This window comes from Vigna umbellata, chromosome 8, assembly GCF_029865625.1.
Source record: "Vigna umbellata cultivar VRB3 chromosome 8, Vumbellata_1.0, whole genome shotgun sequence".
NCBI lineage: Eukaryota > Viridiplantae > Streptophyta > Magnoliopsida > Fabales > Fabaceae > Vigna > Vigna umbellata.
Window position 1 is genome coordinate 42,306,493 of NC_142172.1, and position 14,400 is coordinate 42,320,892.

At 28.0% G+C, this 14,400-nt stretch overlaps 1 pseudogene; it reads left to right on the plus strand.

The window, feature by feature from the left end:
• Positions 1 to 5,732: 5,732 nt before the first annotated feature.
• On the plus strand, positions 5,733 to 7,990 carry LOC124837491 (scarecrow-like protein 8 pseudogene; annotated as a pseudogene).
• Positions 7,991 to 14,400: the final 6,410 nt, after the last annotated feature.

The window sequence follows — 14,400 nt, forward strand, 5'->3', positions numbered from 1 at the left end:
ATTAGCAAATATAATATGTACGTGAGAGTCTTTAATTAATCTGGAGATGGACGTCAAATTGTAATTAAAATCAAGTATAGCGAGGACATTATGCAGAATAATTCCAATATTCAATCTAATTTCTCTTTTATGAGTAACATTAACACAAACATCATTAATTTTATCATGAGACAAAACATTCGAGACTCATAGCAAATGTTTGATGTAATTATCGATAATTTTTAATCTTTGAAAAATCTGTCAATAATTACCAATGATCATTCACTTTCGATAAAATTCATCATTAATTAATTAAGAATAAAAAAGCACAATACAATAAAAAAAACAAACAAAATTAACAAGAACATGCATGAAAAAGAAAAAGATGCACTTAGCTCATAAAAGAAGACATCGGAATGAAAACTAGGAACAAAATACAAGTTCTAACAAACTTTGAATGATTTTTTTAGGTTGAAATGATTGAAATATAAATTTGATAGAACAATGTTTAGTGATAGAATATGTTTTTTTTTTGGATTTTCATATGTTTTGAGTTGTTATTAGAATTGTTGCACAAAGTTCTTTGAATAATATATTTTTCTTAAGAAAAAAAGTATTTTCTTACTCAAATTAAATGTTTTCACTCGAGGACGTAAAAAAATCACTCCTAATAAATTTCGCTCAAATAACATTTTTGAGTTTTATTTTACTATTTAATTAAGTTATTCATTATAACGATGTGATATCATAATTTAATAGAACATTATGAGAGTGTTAATGAGTATTTTTATTAATTGTTTAATATATAAATTTATATGTTTCTTTGACAGGAGTATCTTGTTTAAATTATATATATATATATATATATATATATATATATATATATAATATTTTATGAAAAAAGTGAGTGTTTCATATTGATAGTTTTATTTTAGTTCTGATGAAAATGTAAACTATTTTTTATTAATTAGTAGATTTTAAATAGTTTACATAAGCCAATATAAACATTTTAAAAATTTTATAACAATAAAAGTAATAGTTCAAATATATTAAAACTTTTAATCTGAAAACATTTTGAAACAAAAAAGAGGTGCTATCAAAGATGATCTTGATGATTGGGACGAGGTTGAAGAAAAGTTTGACATGAGAAAGAGCTCAACTCCAATACTATTCACCTCGTTAAGAGTTGGGTAAACCCATTGAAGAAAAGTTTGACATGAGAAAGAGCTTAACTCCAACACTATTCAACTCAACTCGTGTGGATTCAAAACGCTCCAAGGTTGTCACGTAGGATTCAAAAGATTTACTTTTTATGTTTTAACCAAAATTTAGGTTCAACCTCATTGTGTATAAAAGTTATTCATCAACTTGAAAAATTAGGTCATAATTATGTAGTAAGATATTTTATCTTAAAATATTATATTTATTACATAAAATATCTTAAACGGTTAAGATATTTATAAAGCCACTAACCACATTTTTAGGTAAGCTGGTTATTTCTTATTTTGCTTATAAATACAGTAACAGGGCCAAGGACCAGGTACGTTCTCTTTATGCTCTAGAGACCCTAGACAGTATCATAATCACTCTCTTGAGAGCTGAGGCTTCATAATTCACATCTGACTTGAGCGTCGGAGTATCTTTGCAGGTACCTCCCCCTCCTTTGGCGAGTATGAACAATAACAATTGGAGAAGAGCAAGCGTCCCAACAAATGTACACCGAAACACAAGGTATATGCTATTTAGGAATTATGTTAAGATACTCTGATTCTTAATGGTTAATTATTTATTTACAAAATTTAAATTGAGTGAATTGTTTTTGATAAAAATTAATTTGAATCATAATCTAAGTCAAACCACATAGTACAATGGAAGGAATAATTAATACAACCATAAAAAATCATTAAACACAAGAGGAGAATAATTAAAATAGTTTTTGTAAATAGATAAGAAGTTTCTGTATGAAATAATGATTTTATTTGTCAGATAACATTATCGTAACTAACAAAATTGGTTCTCATTTTTTTTATCAGAAAATATGTTAAATCATTAAATTATAACAATATATCTAGGTTAATTGGATTAAAATAGTTGTATAGGTGACAAAAATTTCGCTTAATTATTTAATGTAATGTTTTGCCCAATTGTGCGTGGGAATGAAACAGAGAAACAAGGTATTAGGAGGAACTGGTTGGTGTCGGTAAGAAACATAAACGGGTATTTGGAATAGATTGGAGATATGTTAAAGAAACCAGGGATAAAGAAAGTTCTTCTGACCGCCTGTTTTTATTGGTCCACGCATTTTAACGCGATTGGCTAAAGACTTTTTGACCATAGTGGATTGAACTGAATGTATGCACTTTTAGAATTCCTTCATAACATAAACACCAGTTCATTTTATTTTCAAATTACAACACAACATATTGTTATTCCTTTGACACATTCCCGACGCGCCTTTCACACACTCACAACCCACCCTTTTCATTCTCACTTCTATTTGTTTATCTTCATTTAGCATAATGGGAAATTTATTCACCAAAAATTTACCAAACTTTCAAATTCACAAATTAGGTTAAAACTCTTTTTCATCCTTTAATTTTTAATTTTTATTTCATTTAATTTAACTTTCAATTTTTGTAAATGATTCTTTTTCATTAGATTCGTATTAAATTTTAGTTAAACTTTATACATTAAATCACTTTATTTTAAATGTTTAAATAAATTAATTTTATTTTTTTAGATGAAATAATTTAATATATGAATTTTAATAAAAATATAACTTTAATATAATAAAAAATATCTAATTGAATATTTTTAAAAATAAAAAATTAAAGTGGATCAAATAAAAATTAAAAATTAAATTAATTTTTTTTATAAGAATTAAAGATAAAAAAATGAAAATTTTAGCCAATAAATTATAAATATCTCTTAAAATATATTTATGAATTAATAAGAAAATTACAACTTAATAAATTTGATTACAAGATTGCTTTTAGTAAATGCATTCAGAAATACAAGTTTCAATGTATTCCCAACATTTTAGGTATTATGAACATAGAAAAACATCATATTGAGATGTTAGACTTTTTAGATTCAATAGTTTTAAGGGTTATTTGTAAACAAAGGATTTTTAGTAGACTTTATGTCAAAGTTAAGAAAGGTTATTTAGTGTATATACTCTGTTTACATCACTATGTTTTATTTAATACACTCTACCCACACGTTCAAGTATAACGGATTATATATGTGTTCAGACATTATTTTCAAATTAATGAATTAATATGTTTTATTTAATACACTTTGCCCACGCGTTCGTTCAAGTATCACAGATTATATATGTTCAGACATTATTTTCAAATTAATAAATTAATATATTTAGTTTATTAGACTTTGTGCTCATGTTTAAGCTTGAAAGACTCTATTGATGAACAGCAAAGTAAATAACATAATAAAAAATTAGCTTTCTTTTTACCCTTTTAATCTTGCACAACAATCTTATCAAATTCTAGATGTGGATGTAACTTAAACCAGCATCACATCTCAATTCATTTAATTTCTAGTACTTTATAATATGGAGATTTTGTTTTACATGTTTCACACAATTAGCTTGTTACTTAGTTGAAAACTGAAAAAAAAACCCTTAAATATAAAAATGTTTTGTTTAATTTCAAATTGGTTAAGGAGTAATGTTAAATTCATTGAATTTTTTAATTTTATAAGATTAAAAAGGTACGTTTTTATGAATTATTTTCAATCATATTAATTGTAGATAGTTTAAGATCAAAGATAATATTTTTCAATAAAATAAAAACATTACTTAACAACAAAGTAAAGTTTCAAACATTTTAGTTATATTTAAGTAAGTTGTTGAAGTTGAGCTTCCTATATGTTAGAATTATTTGAAGATTATAGTTGTATTGGAGTACACTTACTATGAGTTGAAGCAGTGTTTTTTAATTGTCAAATTTAATATGTGTCAGTGCATAATCATGCATATTTGATCGTTTTAAACATGTTCTCTTCTTTATAGTTGTTACTACTCAACCAACATGAGAAGACACATAGTGAGATCACACTCCTCAAGTGATACACTCCAAAAAAATATTACATATTTAAATTGGCAATGGTGTTAGCATGATATTGTTCACTGTCATACGATGTATGTAAAAATTATATATATAAACAAAGTAGTTGTAAACTCTAGTAATTATTATATATAAAAATTTGTTTTTTTTTTAAAACTCGTATCATCAATAATTTGGTATATATATTATATTATGTTTATTATTTTAGATAATATATTAATATTATATATTTTTAATTATATTTTGCTTTATTAGTTTTATAATATTTTATTTAATAGCTTAATATTACTAAATGAAATATTAGTAAAAGAAATAAAAGTATAATAATAACTAACATTTTTTTCAAAAATACAATTTCAAATTACTTATAACGCCAAAAAGAAAATCAACTCAAAAATTAAAACTAATTAAAAAGCTGTTACAGTCTTCAGTATTGTCTAGTAAATGAATTAGTACCTTATAGTATTATTTGAAATGAATATTTAAAAAATACTATTTTTTTGTTTTTTTATATTTTAAATGTCAATTATTATTTTAATATTTATATTTTTTCTGTATGAGGTAAAATTTTATTTTTGTCGTAACTATTAAATATAAAAATAACAATTATTATGTGTTCTGCATAAACTAAAATACTAGTTATAAAAATACATAATTTAAATAATTTGTTTAGCTCATAAAAATATTTGTTATGGATATTTAAAATTTAAAAAGTTTTAAATGAAATTGAATTGTTTTAAAGTAACAAGTTGTGTAGTGTTAAAAAATATCACAAAAAACTTAATGTAAGAAAAATCACACTAGCTGTGGAGAAATTTTTGCGCAAAAAAACTATTGTTTAAAAAAAATCAAAATTATAAAATTAAATAAAGCCATCAGTCAATCAAATTTAATCAATAATAATTTTTCCCCAATCATAGCCCAAAATTAATAATTACTTGTTTAGTTTAATAAATATTTGATTACTTTTTAATTCTTTATATCATAGATGTTAATGCTCTGTACCAACTTTCTTCAAAATCTTACTATTTATTTTTAACATTTACTTTACTTTTCATGGAAAAAATCATCTTTTTGAACCTAGTTCAATATGTATTGTTATAGAAATTTAATATGAATTTCTTAGTTATGTAAAAAGTATTAAGTTTCACTTTTCAAGAGCAGGGATTGCAACATCAAAAATAAAAATGACAGGATTAATAAAATAATCAAAATAAATTTATAATAAACTCAAATATATTTTCATAAAACACATTGAAACACATGTTAGCCACCAAAGTTCACAAACCAAATGCATGATAAAAAATTAAGCCACTAATTCATTATGAAAAGTGAAGATTCTTTGGGAACTCTAAACATTATTGGTTAACTATAATTAAGAAAATAACTATATAAAAAGAGCGATATCTTAAAATGAAAAAAAAATTAAATACTATTTAAAAATTTAATTAATACATTTAAAGCCTTAGAAAGTATAAAATAAAATTTTTAATAGGTGAAAAAGTTAAGAGCACAAGAGAATAATTTGATGAAATTGATAGTGATAAAATGATGAGAAGTTGTAATAGTAATGGAAGGGCGCGTGAGGATTGGAATTGCGTTAGTCGAGGAAGTTGTCACTCAGGAGTTGAAGTTTGTTATAATTGAATAAGATACGACTGCCTCTAGCTTCCTATGGAATTGATCACGGTCCGTCGAAGAGATGGAATTTAGAATCTAAACGAATCCAACGGTAGTGAGGTCAGGATGCAATCTAAAATGAGAAGAAAAAAAAAAAAAAAAAAAAAAAAAGCCTTCACTCGCTTTCTTGATCAAATTTAAAACCCCTCTGTCGTTATATTCACCAGAATCATTCAAACATTTCAATTCAACTTCATCTCTCTCCCATGCCTTCCTCCAAAATCCTAACTTTTTAATCCCTTCCTTAATTTCTTCGCCACAAAACCTGGGATGTCGCCGCCGGGGTTCCCTGCTGCTGGACCCTCCGATTTCTACGGCGGAGCAACCGGATTCCCTACTCAATCCATGGCAGTTACACCCACCATCGACAACCACTCCGCCACAACTCACCACCCTCTCTACCGATCCCAACCTTCAATTATGCTTCATCCCTCCTCCAACATACCCAAACACCAAACATCCTCTCTCATCGGGAAACGCACCCTCGCAGAATTCCAGACCCACAACCTCACTAACACCATCAGCAACAACCTTCTTGTTAGCAACAACAATAACCAACTCCTTACCAACTATCAATTTCGTTCCGTAAAGCCCAGAACTTTTCAACACAACCAATTCCCCACGTTCTCTCCTGAATTAGCTGCCTTACCGTCACACCGTTACGGCGCCTCTCTTCTCCATCACATTCGCCCTAACGCTCTTAACCCACAACCTGTCACGAGTTCGATCCTGTCTCACACAAATTTCTCTCCAGTTCAAAACAGGCTAACCGCGACCCTTGAATCAGAGAAGAACTTCATAGACCACCGACTCCAGGAGTTGGAAAAAGAACTTCTAGAAGACAATGATGATGACCAAAGCGACGCCGTTTCAGTCGTTACCACCTCTGAATGGTCACACACAATACAGAACTTAATCACTCCGCCCAAACGTGCCTCGTCATCACCATCTTCCTCTACCACTACCACGTCGTCCAACTCCTCCGTAGAATCCATCAATGTCATACAGTCCCTGACGGAGGTCGCGAAAGCGATTTCAGAAGAGAGATTCGAGGTCGCCACGCAGATCCTTACCCGATTCTCGCAGAATTCGGATCGACCCTTCGTAAATTGCATGGTTTCCGCGCTCAAGTCGCGAATGAGTCACGCTGAGTATCCACCACCTGTTGAGGAATTGTTCGGCAGGGAACACGCCGAGTCCACTCAGTTGCTATTTGAACACTCGCTCTTCTTTAGGGTCGCGCTCATGGTAGCCAACATCGCAATCCTCGAATCTGCATTCGACGATAAAACACAGAACCCCAAACTATGCGTGGTGGATTTCGACATCGGGAACGGGAAACAATACGCCAGCCTTCTCCACGAGCTCTCTTTGCGGCGAAAGGGCTATCCGGCCGTCGTCAAGATCATCGCCGTTACGGAGAACAGCGCTGACGAGAGGATGAGTTCTGCGGGCGTGATGCTCGGAAGACTCGCAGAGCAACTCGGGATTGGTTTCGAATTCAAAGTGCTGACTCAGAGAATCGCCGAGTTAACTCGCGAGTCTTTGGGTTGCGAAGCGGATGAGGCGCTGGCGGTGAACTTCGCATTCAGACTTTACAAAATGCCCGACGAGAGTGTCTCCACGGAGAACCCGCGCGACGAACTTTTGCGGCGCGTGAAGGCACTCGCGCCGCGAGTGGTGACGCTGGTGGAGCAGGAATCAAACACCAATACAGCGCCCTTCGTGGCTCGCGTGGCCGAGTCGTGCGCGTATTACGGCGCGCTGTTTGACTCGCTTGAGACTACGATGACACGGGAAAACTCGTGGCGAATAAAAATGGAGGAGGGACTGAGGCGGAAGATAGCGAACACAGTGGCATGCGAAGGAAGGGAGCGCGTGGAAAGGTGCGAAGTGTTTGGAAAGTGGCGCGCGCGCATGGACATGGCTGGTTTCAGGTTGAAACCACTGAGTCAGAGAGTCGCTGAGTCAATCAAAGAACGACTCGGTGGTGAGAACCGGGTGACAGTAAAAGTAGAAAAGGGTGGGATTTGCTTTGGGTGGATGGGAAGAACCCTGACCGTGGCTTCTGCTTGGTGTTAATTGCTCAACTCAACTTTTCACTTTTTTTTTAATTTATTTTTTTTATTTTCTAAAGTTATTATATACCCATTGTTAGTTATTCTATGTTACCTAGACATTATTTTCCTCCTTCTACCAAACAGGTAAATAAAAAAAGTACAACATTTATGTGTCTTGTTGCAGCATTTATGAATATGATCATTCCTTTATGTACTTTTATCATTTTCACTTTCAGTTCTGAAACAATACGTTGCCAGTTCGCTACAGTGCTTTTCTGCTTTCTAATTTCTCTGTGTCTTTCTTCTTTTTACGTAACACACTCTTAACTCTTTTTTATGTGATTTTTATTATAATTTAAATAGTTTTAATCCTTTGCATAGTACCTTACTCCATTTTTAGTATATAAATAATGTAAACATTATTTGAATTTAATATTATTAATTTGACTCATCCATTTCTGACCGCAAAGTTAAATAGCCAACATTTTCTTAAATTTATGTTAACTTATATTTTAACATGGTTTTAGGATGTTAGATTATTTTTTTCAAAAATCGAACTATACAACGGATAGTTGCTTAAATAAATTGTTTACATTATTGTTTTAAAACTTGAATGTCATATAGACATAAATGCGCTCTCTCGCTCTATATATGTATTATTTGGTTATGTAAGCATTAGAAGTATAGTTGGGTGATGAATTATTTTTGCCATTAATATAAAGTAAGGTCTTATTATTATGATACGCATATATTCAGAGCTAGAGAGGTGGATGCTTCACGTGCACATGTTTCAACGTGAATTCTGTTGCCAAATATTTCGCTATTTGCAACGTCAAGCCTTGCTCATTCTAGCAAACTAAGGACGTTCATGCAAATTCTCTAACCGTGTGGAGACTCTTTCTTTTACTGTTATTTATTATATACCCACATCATTTTTTAGATATTTCGTTGGGGCCCAAACTTATATACATAAATATTTTTTAGAAAAACTTTTCTTTAAATTAAATTAATATAATTGTTAATTTGGTTAGGATTTTTTTCTTTCAAAATTCAATCCAAACAAATCAATTTACATCTGTTAGTTTGAGTCTGTGTATATTTTGAATTTAAGTAAATCGAAATAATACTTTCCAATACATAAATAAAATAGTTCCATTGTGCCATGGATTTATTGTCATCAAGTCATACTAATCACGAGTTAAATAGTGAACAATGAGCTAAAAATGAAAAGAAAGCAAATATTTATGAAAAAAAAAAGTTAAATTTGTGTTTATAATATATAAATGAGTGCAAAACTCATTTTATAAGTCAATTTTGTTGTTTGTTGGACATGTGATTTTTTATTAATGTCTCACGGACTATATCTATACCTTGACATGAGAGAGGGAGATATATTGAAAATCTTATTAAAATCCAATTTTTTTTAACATGTTGCACGAGGATAATACGTTAATTGAAGCATTTTATCTGAAATTTTCTCACTATTTGATTTTACATTTGTTTATAATTAATTAAATTATTTAACAGCATGTGAAATAAATAAAAGCATAAATTAGAATTAAATTAAAAGTAAAAAGAGTAGAAGCAAATGGCGAGGGAAGAATAAAAGGTGGAATATTGGATTTGATGTTTGAATTGATAAGGAGCAACATGTCACCCAAAAGCAGAAGAGAAGTCCATCTTCGTCAAAGCCGAAGAAGGAACAATGAATACCGCAATAAAGTCACAACCTTTTCAACTTAAAGCACCCTTCCCTCCAAAGTTTTCTTTAGATACTATGAATGAAACTAAGTAAGAGATTTTATACAAAAACACGAAAAAGAACAACATTAAAGTAAAAAAAAAACGAAATTATTTAAATAAGATGAAAATTATTAAAAATTATTATTATAATTAAAAAAATCCATAATCAATAGTTATCACTTCAAAGTTTAAGCAATCTCAAAACAAAACATTCAAGTCTCGTTTTAAGGTCAGACTTATTCTCCTTAAAAACTCTTGAAGCTAAATATAAAGTATCATGATATTGAGAGATTAATCTTTAAATATTCTATCCGAATATTAGGTTGATTTTCGGACGAAAATACATAAGTATTAGAAAATAAATTTCTAATACCAAAAACATAAAATATTATACAAAATAAAACCTTTTTTAACACTTGATCTTTTAATTATAAATTATATTTTCAAAATTAATATAAATATGTTTCTAGATTAACATATATATATATATATATATATATATATATATAAGTTATTTACAAATCACTTATGTTAAACCAAATCATTCTTAATTATTTCTCTTTTATTTGGTGGCAAAGGACAAGTGTGGAAGCATGAGAGAGAAAGAAAAAAAAACCTAGAAAACTGTACTTTTAGATTTATGAATTGTGATGATGACAAAGGAAGAATAGGCTGCACTTATACCTACCATTTACTAACCTATTATTCCTCGTATAAACTACTACCACCTGTCCTTTTGTGCCTGTTGAAAAGGTTTCCCCTCTTCGTTAAAAGTCAAACCATAATTTTATTAATAAAAATATATTTTCATTATGTTACTTTTCTCTCTAATATTTCTCCTTCGATCGAAACTTTCCTTCCTCTTTCACATCAATATTTCTTCTACTTTTCTCTATTATTCTTTCTCCAAATTTTCCTTTCTAATCAACATGAAATTTCTTAAAAAGAACTCATTCTCCCCTTCGTATACCATATAATTAAATGAGTTTTCTAAAGTTCCGGTATGTAAGCTCAAGGGGGACCATTTGAGAACTGACTTCCACCCAAAATTTCAATTGGCGTATACACGGTTTATGTATATAACATGTAAAAACTTCTTTCTATAACTAAAATTTCTAATAAATAAATATCTTTTATAAGTACATTGAATCATTCTTTAGGCCAGTCAACTTTTATTGGTTATATTCTTAGTCGATCTTTTGATTAACTATCCAGATTAAATTAAATGACAAAATTGATTAATTATAAAATAAGGTTAGATTAATATTTAATCAATTATAACCACAAATTAATCTATTAATGTTAATTAAAATATGATTGAACAATCATTAGATTATCAAAAAGATAAAAACTCATAACAACTATTTAAATATAAGTATAAAGTATGATTGTTAATAGATGCTTTACCACATTTAATATTTTTTGGATCAATTATTTATTATCTTTGCATCGGAATATCTTAGTACGGTTCGATGTTACACGTATAAAAACTCAAATGGTACTATTTTTTTTAAATGGAAAAGAAAATTTGTATCAATTAGACACTTGATTTTAATATGACGCCATTGTATAAGTGGGTATGGATGAGAGAGATACTGATCACTTTAAAACCTATTATAGATCAACTAAGATGAAGAAAACATTTTTTGATAGAAAAAGAAAAGGAACAGGAGATGGGAAATGTATTACAACGAAAAACTTAAGCTCTATTTGGAGTGGTTAATAAAATTCCACTTATTAAACTTAATATTGTAGCTGGAGAAATTAAATTATATAATGTCACTTTGACTTCTTAATAATTTTATATATAAAATAGATTTTATCTATTCAACTGTAAAGTTGTAATTTTATACCATCATAATACTTTAAATTAAGTTTTGTTGAAATTAAATAATAATAAAATGATAAAAAAATTATATTTTAATATGTTCTATAAAATATATATTACCGCGATTTAGATTATATAAATAATAATAAATAATTTTGTTACATTAAACTTGTTATAAATATGTTCTATTTAAATAGAAATTATTTTGACTACTATTTGTAGATTAAAAACTGCAAAAATGGTCCCAACCTATTACGAAGGCCGGGTCAAAAGACATTTTAAAATAACTTACTTATCAAATTCATGATTATATATCTGTAATCAATTAAAAATGGTTAATAGTATTCGTCTAATACATAATTAAGTCATCGTGAAATTGACCTATTGAATACATATCTCTCAATCTTTCCAAAACGATCAAGTTGCATACATAAAAGTATAAAAATAATTTAATTAGAATATCTATTTTTTTATCTTCCACCTATATGCAAATCTCACTTAAGCATTATTAGGACATTATCACTTGCAAGAAACTTCATAATATGTAAGATACACTCCATTTTAGAAAATAAGCACATTTTTAATTCTTGAACTTAAACCTAAACTATTCTCGTTCTTACATTTACGTGTTATCGTAAAACCTTCCTAAACCCTAGTTAACTACCTAATATGAATATTTTGACAAGGGGTGCTAAAACTTTACCCATCAAATAATATTTATCAAAATATTCTTAATAACTTGAAAATAAAAAATTTTGGTTTATTTTTCTTTTCTTACAAAAATTGAAATATTTAATTATTATTAGTAATTTAAAAGAAATATAATGATATTTCTGTGTTCATCAATTCAAACTTAAATTTCTCTTTAGCTTTTGTCAACAACACTTTACTACAAAATAATTATTGATGTGCACAAATATTTTATACTGATTACAAAATACTGTGATGCGTAATAGGATTTTATAAAAACTATACCCAATTATAATAAAATTCCTTTTATTATCAAGTTGAGCATTTTTATTTCAAAACGTAATAATTTATTTGAATAGCTTAATAGAATAATTGTTCTACACATCTTACTTAAACACAATTACTATTTTATAAAACATACGGTTTTACTGTGTTAAATTAATTAAACTATGACTAGCGCGATTATTTGAATGTTAATAATAATAATAATTAATATTCCGTTGTCGGTAATTAAAATAGCATTTTTTAAACGATGTAATTTCTTTGAAAGAAAATATGACAACAAAAATAGGTATAATTTGTTATAAATTTCAAATATATATCATAAATATACTTTTATTATTTACATTTGAATGTAATTAATTTCAAAATTCTGTCATGACTTAATTATTGAATTTTGTTTTCAAAGTTGTTCTGATTATTGCCTCGTAAAAAGCATGATTACGTGAATCACCCACTCGTCATATGTGTGTATGGTAATGGATGTATTAATAATACGAAAATGTGTATTTTATTTTAACAATTTAAAAAATTACAAAATTCAAGGGATAAGAATAAACTAATATTAGTAATTCCAGAACAACAACGGATCGTCATTCAGATATTGCTAGTGATGCTATTATAGAATAATTCTTATTAATATGTTGATATCAAGTTTTATTACTTACGTTATATAATTTTCAATGTTTATTTGAAAACATGGAAGAAAAAACCCACATAAAAAAATTAAAATATTACAGTTTAGTAAATATATTCACCTTATTTATTTTGAATTCAAAATCTATATTATTACGAAGTGTTCAAAAATATATACAGAATAATGTACCTTAAGCTATTAAAAAAGTATTTAAATTATATATATATATACACACACATGTGACACATTTATAAAGGATTTAAAATCTATCAAGGTCATCCATACAAGATATATATTGTATAAAAATTATTATGCATATAATTTATTAATCTCAGGAAATACCTTTATTTTACTCAGCTGGAAAGAACATAAAGGCATAAGAAGAACTACAGCTTCACCTTCCCATTAAAGGTGCCACGTGGCAATTGTGCCGCCCTAATATATTTCATCTTTTTTTACTGTAATTGAAAATAATCTTAATCGAATTTTATAATATTGTTGCAGACGCAACTTTTTTTCCTAGATATTTAATAAGTTACGTATGTAAGAATTAAATTTGAAATATTTAATTAATTAAAACAATTTTACGATAAATAGTATACCTATATCTTTGTCATCTATCAATAATGATACTTTGAGAATATTTTTCTCATAACATTTTAACACTATTTACGTATCATTTTGTGATTGATTTATGTTGGTGTTTATGATTATTATTATTAATTGTGGAGTAATTTTGGATCAATCATAGAACAACACATAGATAATATTAAAATGTTGTCAAAAAATATTATCAAAATATCATTATTTCTTCATAAATTTCAAGTTTGTCTAATCGTTTTTGTATTATACTGATGTGCCATAAAATTCTCCACGTACTCATCATTGTCAAATCGAACTTTTTAAGGTAACGTCAGTATTGATTATCATCATACTTGAAGTCTGAATGCTTAAACGTTTGTTTGATCACTTAAGTTAGGATAAAAGTGCTCATATCATAACAATAAATTAAATAAAAATTTATGAGTTAATTTGCATCTTCTAAAAAAATTATTTATGTACTAATTTATGAATATGTGATATGCACGATATTATAATTTATAACAATAAATAAATGAATTTCTATAAAAGTTTACTTTAGCAACTTTGATATAGAGAAGTATATATGTATTTTATAATCAAAGTTAACAAATCAATAGTTTAAGTTATTTTAATGAGTTAAAAAAATCGATAACAATTTACTTTTTGTGCTGTCATGCTTAATATTCATTTCTATGTCACTCAAGAAAATAAAATTGTATTCTTTTGACTATTTTCGTTTGAGATGATCTAAATGACTTTCTCCACTATTTATAATGCTTTTTTTTAATGAAAAGAAGTTCTACGTATTTATTTTTCTGTACAACGATAAAAAGAAGA